The sequence below is a fragment of the Chanodichthys erythropterus genome, chromosome 10, assembly GCF_024489055.1.
Source record: "Chanodichthys erythropterus isolate Z2021 chromosome 10, ASM2448905v1, whole genome shotgun sequence".
NCBI classification, from domain to species: Eukaryota; Metazoa; Chordata; class Actinopteri; order Cypriniformes; family Xenocyprididae; genus Chanodichthys; species Chanodichthys erythropterus.
In genome coordinates this window covers 2,794,347-2,803,190 of record NC_090230.1, presented here as the reverse complement: position 1 = coordinate 2,803,190, position 8,844 = coordinate 2,794,347, and the positions used below count along the sequence as shown (strand labels likewise).

The 8,844-nt window shown below is 35.0% G+C and overlaps 1 pseudogene; it reads left to right on the top strand.

The window, feature by feature from the left end:
* Nucleotides 1–7,383: 7,383 nt before the first annotated feature.
* On the top strand, nt 7,384–7,500 carry LOC137029770 (5S ribosomal RNA; annotated as a pseudogene).
* The last annotated feature ends 1,344 nt before the right edge of the window (nt 7,501–8,844 follow it).

Below are 8,844 nucleotides of genomic sequence, written 5' to 3'. Positions count from 1 at the left end.
CCAGATGCTGTCTTCGGGGCTCTGATTTCAACAGTGCTTTGTGTTTGGCCACAGTTATCAGAGATTTACCCATCAGCGGCACCTATCCAGTGGCATTAAGGGCGCATAGAATTTATGGTTGCATGTGCACGGGGTAACCTTATAGTGTTAGAGGGTTCACTTTATGTCAGGTAATACACATTTATTGTGTGCGACCTGTCAAAAGTATCAAAGGGTGAATTTTAAAAGGGTTGCATATATTTTTGACCAATGACCGTCAATGACTTTTGCAGCCATTTGTGATATTTGGAATTTATGGAATTTTTTTATCTTTATTATTATTATTATTATTATTATTATTATTATTATTTTAAAAATGCTCTCTAAAAGAGTAATTTACAGTCAATTAAATATTTTAGAACAGAGAAAAACTTAAACATTTTGTATACACAATATAAATCTCTAATAAATTTTCCATTCCATTTCCAGATTTTACTAATTTTTCCCCCCAGGTTTTCCTGGTTTATTGCACGAAGGAATGTGTAGGTCATATTTTTTTTTTCTCTAAAAATGAAAAAAGGAACTAATATATATATATATATATATATATATATATATATATATATATATATATATATATATATATATATATATATATATATATATATATATATATATATATTTGTACTGTGACATTATTTTAATTACAATTAAGCATATCCCCCCCATCTCAATCTACTCCAAATCCCCATTACTATAATGCGTAGGCGAAAATAATCACCCTTTGCTCTCTCTCTCTCTTTCTCTCTCTCTCTCTCTCTCTCTCTCTCTCTCTCTCTCAGTATTCTTTTTTTTCTTTTTTTTTTTCTTTTTTTGTGAAGGTCTACAAAGTGTGCCAACAACAGCAAATTTTGTGTAATTATATTAGATCAGATCAGGTACAGTAATTTGATTAGACAAGAATTCTAATTCTCTTCCAAGAACATGGATATTTTGTACAAGTTGTTAGCACTATTAGCAGACCAGGAGCAAAACATTACTGACAGAAATACAAAAACAAACTACCAAATTACTAATTCTGCATATCAACCACAGACTGTAATATGGATTGTAATGCATTTAACTGTCAAGGGGCAACATTCTGGAACTGTCCTCTTAACTCTCCAGAGAGCGGACACAGACTGTGAGTGTTGCTGGGAAGGGAGCGGGAAAACTTGGAGCGGATTATTAGAATCAGTGAATCTTTAGCAGAGTGATAACAGAATGCTTTTATGGGACTGCTCTGAGTGGTGAGGGAGGGGGTCGAGAGGGGCACCTCAGCCAATGAGGGCAGAGGAGCAGTGGCTCTAGCCACTGGGCCACCCCCCTGTGCACAGCCCTGCTTCCCTGACTTCCTTGTCTATGAAAGCATGTAGATTGATTTTTATGTGAAGGACACAAGATGTTTTTGCAGAGAAAATCAAAAGGATGTGATGGTTATGCTCCCGAGAGCCTCTATTCCATTCAATGACACATAAAATGAATGCTTATACAATGCTCAGGATAATGCCGAAAGAGCTATTCTGTACTATAATGTCAGTGTGTTATGCAAAGAAAAGAGATTAATTCAAAATATAGTCTCTCATAGCTAGATCTATCTCAAATGTCTCAAATATACTTTATAAACAAACTGTCATAACAGTATGATTTTAATTACCTCATTTGTCAACATTATGCTGGTGAATTACAACACCAACAAATGTTTATTGTAGTTTTAAAATTTGAATGTTTATATTTATCCCTTCATCTTTCATAAAGTGCAACAATTTCAAAATTGAGTTTCAAATGAAAAATAAAGAAAATAATTGTCCAAGAAAGGATTCTTATGCTTTTCCCATGATCTCCTTGTTTTAGTTATTCTCTGGCTCAAGACATGAGAACTGCATGTTCTCTAAAAACATTTTTTGGCACATTGCACAAAGAAAATGATTTACTGACAATTACACAAAGTAAAGCTTCCAAACAAACCCAGAAGTTAAACGTAGAAGTCTTCTCAAAATCACCATTTTGACTGACATATGAAACAGCATAATGGCAATGATTTGAATCTTTCCAAAGTTAAGAACTAAACGTATGACAACCTTGATTTGAACTGTGGTTGTACCGTCCTTCTTTGTATTTTGCTGATGTCACTCATTGCTTTCACCATGTCGTACATTCATGAATGGATACTTTGATTTCTATTCATTCTCCAATCTACTGCTTTGTACTAGCAAATGATGAGAAGAGATAATGAAAAAGAGAGAGGGAGATGGGAGGGAGAAATCAAATTAAAGAGACTGTAATCAACAAGCATCACATGGTAATTCAATTTAGGAAGTCTTTCTTATGACTTTCATTTCCATAGTTCAGATTTGGACTCATATGTAGGTCCTAAACAAAATGGCTCTTTGACAGTTTATTAGCATTTAAAGTTGAGTTTAAATGAAAAACAAAATTCCCCACATAAACTACAGCAAGAAAGTCTGGCTGACCTTTGTTTTGCCTATTACATTTGACCACTGGGACAAACTGACCATTCAAGATGTAATGTACTCATCTTGTTTGTGTGACAAATCAATTGTGTGGCTATGCTCTGCTTTAGATTTGGAAATAATGACATAATTGTAATTTTCAGGTGAACTGTCCCTTTAAATATTTATTTTCCATTGCTAATGCAGGATTAGCCATATGGTTCATGCTATTAACAAAAACCAGATACCACACAGGAAAAGGACTTCATTACCAGGATGACTTTAATTGATCCGATTTGAAAGATATACCAAGAATGCATCTGTGAAGCAGATATTTTATTAGCCAAATATATTTATTACTCTATTTCTTTGAAGTTACATTAATGAGTCTGGCATTTGTATGAAAACATGCACAAAAAGAAGATTGCTTTGTCTGGCACCAGCTAAATACTTTCATGGATCTGTGAACGACCAAAACAAAGAAAAGAAAAACATTCCAGTTCTGTTCAAAAGAAAAAATGAATCTTAGTCTGTGGGCTTTATGACACAGATGTCAAATACAGTCTTATTCAGTTTAAAGATACTTTGAAGATGTAGATTATAAATGAGATTCATGTCCACTGACATTCTATATGTACTCACACATGTTGATGTCCTTGTAGCTCAACTGCTAGTGTAACCGGACCTACTCAACCCACTCAGAGTGTGATTCAAACCGTCGTCTCCGGCATGGGAGGCGTGTGCGCTAACATGGACGCTAAAGACTGCAGTGTCTAGCGTCAGTTGCTAGTGCACCTCTTGTGGCCAGGGGAGTGAGGTTTACATGCACAGCTCTTACTAGCTTGCCTCTGTTACTCACCCCGCTAAACCTCACTCCCATCCGGGTCACGGCACCAAATGTAACCAGTCCTAATCGACCAGCTCCAATTGGGATACTAACTGGCAACTCTGGCATGGGAGGTGGGTGCACTAACAAGGACTCTAAAGACCAGTTTCTAACGTTAGTTGCCAGTGGGCATCTTGAGGCCAGAGGAATGAGGTTTACTTGCACAGCTATTTCTAGCTTGCCTAGTGGTTACACTTTATTTTAAGGTGTCAGTATTACAATGTAATTATACATCTTAGTACAGAGTAATGATAATTAGCTACATGTACTTACTATAGATTAGGATTAGGGTTTGGTTTAGGGTTAATTTTCATATAATTATGCATAATTTATAGTTATTACTACAGTAACTACATGTAACGTGTAACAATGACACTTTAAAATAAAATGTTACCACACTAGCACATGTTGCTAGCAATTTCAAGGTCACAAATTTGAGCACAATCATAAATTGTGTGTAATTATTTCTTACACATCTGATACCAAGCCTCCGTTGCTAATTCAAAACGTAATTTTAGAGCTAGTAATAGAGAAGTACTTCAAGAACAGAGACATTACTACATTGCAACTGAAAAATGACACAAAGCTTTTTAATTGCGAAACTGTTTTATTGATAAAGTTTCAATGTATGTTCACATCCATGTGCGAGTGTGTGTCTGCATTGCAAAATATGTGTGTGCCTTTGAATGGGATAAGGAGCGGGGAAAAAGGTTTGTCATTTTTATCCTGTTGTTTGCTATATTTGCTTGATCAGTTTTTTTTTTTGTTTTGTTGTTTTTTTTTTTCTTTTTTTGTGGGTGTTGGCTCTTTTGCTGTTGTAGGTTCTAAGGATGTTTGAGATAACTGAAATTGTTTGGCGAAGTGATATGGAACTGTAATGTTGTCAAATCCTCAAGATGCCTGGAACTACTTGGACTTTCCTGAAACAGCTGTAGTATAAAAAAGTAATATTGGGGAAATTATTTGGTTTTCTTTTATAGAAACCCTTAAATTGATTTACATTCCGATTTAGTAAGATCAGAGTCATGATTCTTGCAAACTTGGTGCATGAAACTTTTGGGCATGTCTTGGCCCCTGCTTCTGTTAAGATGATGTTTTGTCTTGTTTTCTCTACTGTAACAAACATACACCCTTATTTATTTACTTTATACATTTCTAATTATGTTCATCTACTAAACAGTTAATTTATATAATGTATATGATGACTATCTTTTGCCATGTGCTAGTTTTATGTTATAAATGTTAGTCACTAACATTTTCTTAATGTTTTCCTCTCAGACCTGGGCATGTTGACCAGTTCCATCAGACTTCTTGCTAGATCCTTCCAAAGTTGGTGATGTATTGGCCTTTTTTTTTTTTTTTTTTTTTTCTTAAGGTTTATTCACACACTAGTTCCTCTCATTGGACTGTGCAATTTAAAATGTTCTCTTTGACATTGTTTTTTCCTCCTAAAATTGTTATGCTGTTTAAATATAGAGCAGTTTAGTTTAAAAAATAAGCATTCTCATTATTCATTTTCATGATATGCATCTACAGATCTAAAATTTCTTTTTAAAAACATTTGTGTTCTGCTGAAGAAGGCAGTTGTACACATCTGGGATAGCATCAGGGTAAATGAATATTGAGAATTTAGTTTTCGAACAAATTCTTAAAGGTATTCTTATTTGTGTTGGTTAAATCAAGTGCTATTTTCTTTTTTTCTTAACTTTTTGTTTGTGTTTATGCTGATATTCAGTTTGGGTCAGTTTCAACCAATTTGGCAATGCCCATCCTGCCTGTGTTTTAATAATATAGCAAATGATGTACCATAGTCTATTTCTTCGTTATTTATTTACTCTCCATCTAGTTGAAATATAGTGTGACACATTATATACTATACTAAATACTTTAATTATGTATTGCTTATGTAATGTATTATATACATTATATATATATATATATATATATATATTATATATTATATATATATATATATATATATATATATATATATATATATATATATTTTTTTTTTTTATATTGCAGAATTATAGCTGTAACCATTGCTGCAAGTACTTTACTGTGAAATTACAGTAAAGCTGTAAAATGTAAAATAGTATTGAAATGGTAGAATTACAGTAAATGGCTGGAACCACAGCTGCCAGTACTCTACTGTGAAATTACAGTAAAGCTGTAAAATGAACAACAGTATTGGTACTGTTGAATTACAGTAAACAGCTGTTAACTGGAAACACTTAAAATTACTGTAAATGACTGGAACCACAGCTGCCAGTATTTTACTGTAAATTTACAGTGAATTTTTTTTAGTGAAGGCTACATTTCAAGTGTCGATATGAACACTAGAGCACAAATCACTGATCTCCATATAGCTCCATGCAAGTTTGCAGTTGATTGTAAGATATCGGCAGGGTTTGTTCAAACTAACGATTGGTTACTTTTGTGGAAAAGTGCCTTTTATACCTAGAATGACGTACTTATGCATCTATTGGCACCCAAACCATGAACACATATGAAATAATTATGGAGGAACCAAAAAAAGATGCCTAATATTCCAAAAATAAAACAAAACAAAACAATAAACAAATAAACATTCCTGACAGCAGTGTTGCACCACATCTGAGCACATATCTTACCTGAGTCCAGTTAAACAAGTATGGTTCAAGTAGTAGAGAGCTGCAGTATCTGGGCTGAAAGACCTTCAGGCACATGAGTGGACACCTTCCAAGAACCTCCACACCTCAAGTCTGATATCTACCATCACCCCTCTGGGCAGGAACTGATAGGAGATGTGAGGTAGTTCCATTACGACTCTTTAAGGTGTGGAAATTGTGACACACCACTGAGAAGCTGGTTTTCATTTCATACAACACAACTGAATTATGGGTAACTGTGGTTGTTGTTTTGGTAGTGTGCAAGCCCATTTCTTTATTCACACAGTTTTTCATAATAAAGTAAGCATGAAATGAAAATTCACCCCATTTATTTTCCAAATGCATGTTATTGATTTTATTGTGAACAAATCATCCGTGCATGTGATTTTGTTTTTGCTTTTTGACCTCATAATTCTTAAAGGGGTCATGGCATGAGAAATGAAATGTTCCTTGATCTTTTGGCATATAAGAGGTCTTTGTATCATTAATACATCCTCTGAGTTCTAGAACTTGAAACGTCCTCATCATCAATGAAAAAGCATTCATATAATCAAGCTGTTAAAAAAAAAAAAAAAAAAAAAGCTTTCAACTGTTCTGGAATCAGCAATTAAGGACCCTGCAAACTGTAAGTAACATGTTTAATTTTTAAACCGGTAATGACAGTTAAGTTCATAATGAATAATCCTAGTATTTTACTTCAAAGAACACTCATAATGAATCTCTTTCTGTATTTACATCATGTTTGCATTGTTAGTTATGGTGAAAGCATTTCGTGAGAGTGCAAAATTGCATTGCAATGATGAGATCACTGCATTCACACGATCAACAGACTGTCTGTCATCTGTTAAATGCCCATCACTGCAACCTTCCATATGATGGGAATATATCTAAATATAATTCAATAATCAACACTTCATGATTTGTTAATTTCGACTGCTGTAGTAGTAAAAATGTAGTAAAAGTATTGCTTGCAATATTTATTTAAATTGCAAAGATGTCAGCCAATCAAAGCAGTGGGTGTTTACACTGAAGTCTCACAGCAGACACGCCCCAAACAGAGCATTCAAATCAGAGGGGTAAAATCAGGGTAGGAAATAGCCATTTATTTCTAAATTATGACAATTTATTATGACTATTTTTACAATATGTAAAAATCATGTTTTATAAAAGCATTAAGCATTATAAAATAATAAAAAAAAAAATATCCAGTTCATGACCCTTTAATTAAAATGTCAAAACTGGATCTTCTGGTGAAACAACAAGACTTCGCCTATGTCTGAAATCGCACATTCTCTTGAGTAGGTACCTATTTTGAATAAGTACTTACTTTGCAAGCTCTAATAAAAGTATATTATGTCAAATACATAGTTATGTAGCCAGCAGCCATATCACCCTGTAGCCCAAGACTGGTTGCCCACTGAAGCTAAGCAGGGCTGAGCCTGGTTAGTACCTGGATGGGAGACCTCCTGGGAAAACTAGGTTGCTGCTGGAAGAGGTGTTAGTGAGGCCAGCAGGGGGTGCTCACCCTGTGGTCTGTGTGGGTCCTAACACCCCAGTATAGTGATGGGGACACTATACTGACAAAAAGCACCGTTCTTCGGATGAGACGTTAAACCGAGGTCCTGACTCTCTGTGGTCATTAAAAATCCCAGGATGTCCTTCGAAAAAGAGTAGAGGTGTAACCCCGACATCCTGGCCAAACTTTCCCATTGGCCTCTGCCCATCATGGCCTCCTAATCATCCCTATACACTGATTGGCTTCCTCACTCTGTCTCCTCTCTACCAATAAGCTGGTGTGTGGTGGGCGTACTGGCGCAATATGGCTGCCGTCGCATCATCCAGGTGGATGCTGCACATTGGTGGTGGTTGAGGAGATTCCCCCTTCAATATGTAAAGCGCTTTGAGTGCCCAGAAAAGCGCTATATAAATGTAAGGATTATTATTATTATTATTATTATGTCAAACTTCTCCAATAATTTTGTCCAGATAAACCCCTCCCTTTCTTACAATTGATTGCAAGCTCACATTTAAATCTACCTCCATCCAATCAAAAACCAGCGGATAGAATAGTCCCTTTCTCCCCTGTCTCCTTTTTCAATAATCCATTTCACTCACAAAACAACATGATATGTGAGAAAAAAACAAACAAACAAACAAACAAAAACATTTGCTACTTCTGTTTCATCACAACGTCTGCCGCCATTTTGGATATGTAGAATAAAATGAAATCCCACACTACACATCTGAAACATGTTGAATGTCATTATGGATGTAAAATGGGTTGTGAACATTATTTTGGAGTATATGCCTCCTAATAATTTAAAAATACTGTCAGATCTATACAGAAGTTTTTTTTTTTTTTTTTCCTAAACCATAAACAATACAAAAGCAATATTGCACAAACAGATAGGCAATTGACAAAAAATCAAGTATTATACCAGAGAGAAAAAAAAGACTCATTTCCCCCAGTAAGGCTGTGAATGATGAGGCCGTTACATCCAGCGGGTAAAATGCATCTATTGCTGGTTGAGGTCTGGTATTTATTTGAGTAGACATGCCTACCTGGGGCCATTTGATACAAGTTAATATTTTCTTTGTGTTGGCCATAAATTTGAGGGTAATTTAAAGAGAAAAAAAAAAAAAAAAAAAGCGAAATAACCTTTCTAATAACAAAAAGATAGCAAACCTTTGTTTCCTCAAGTTAGTCATGCGGTGGACTTTAGTGCACCTGTACACATATATCACATCCCTGGGAGACAGGAAGTGCTGTCTTTATCACTCATTACCAATTCAGTCTCCAGGCCAGATGTTAAGAGTCTTCTGCTCGGTGGAATTG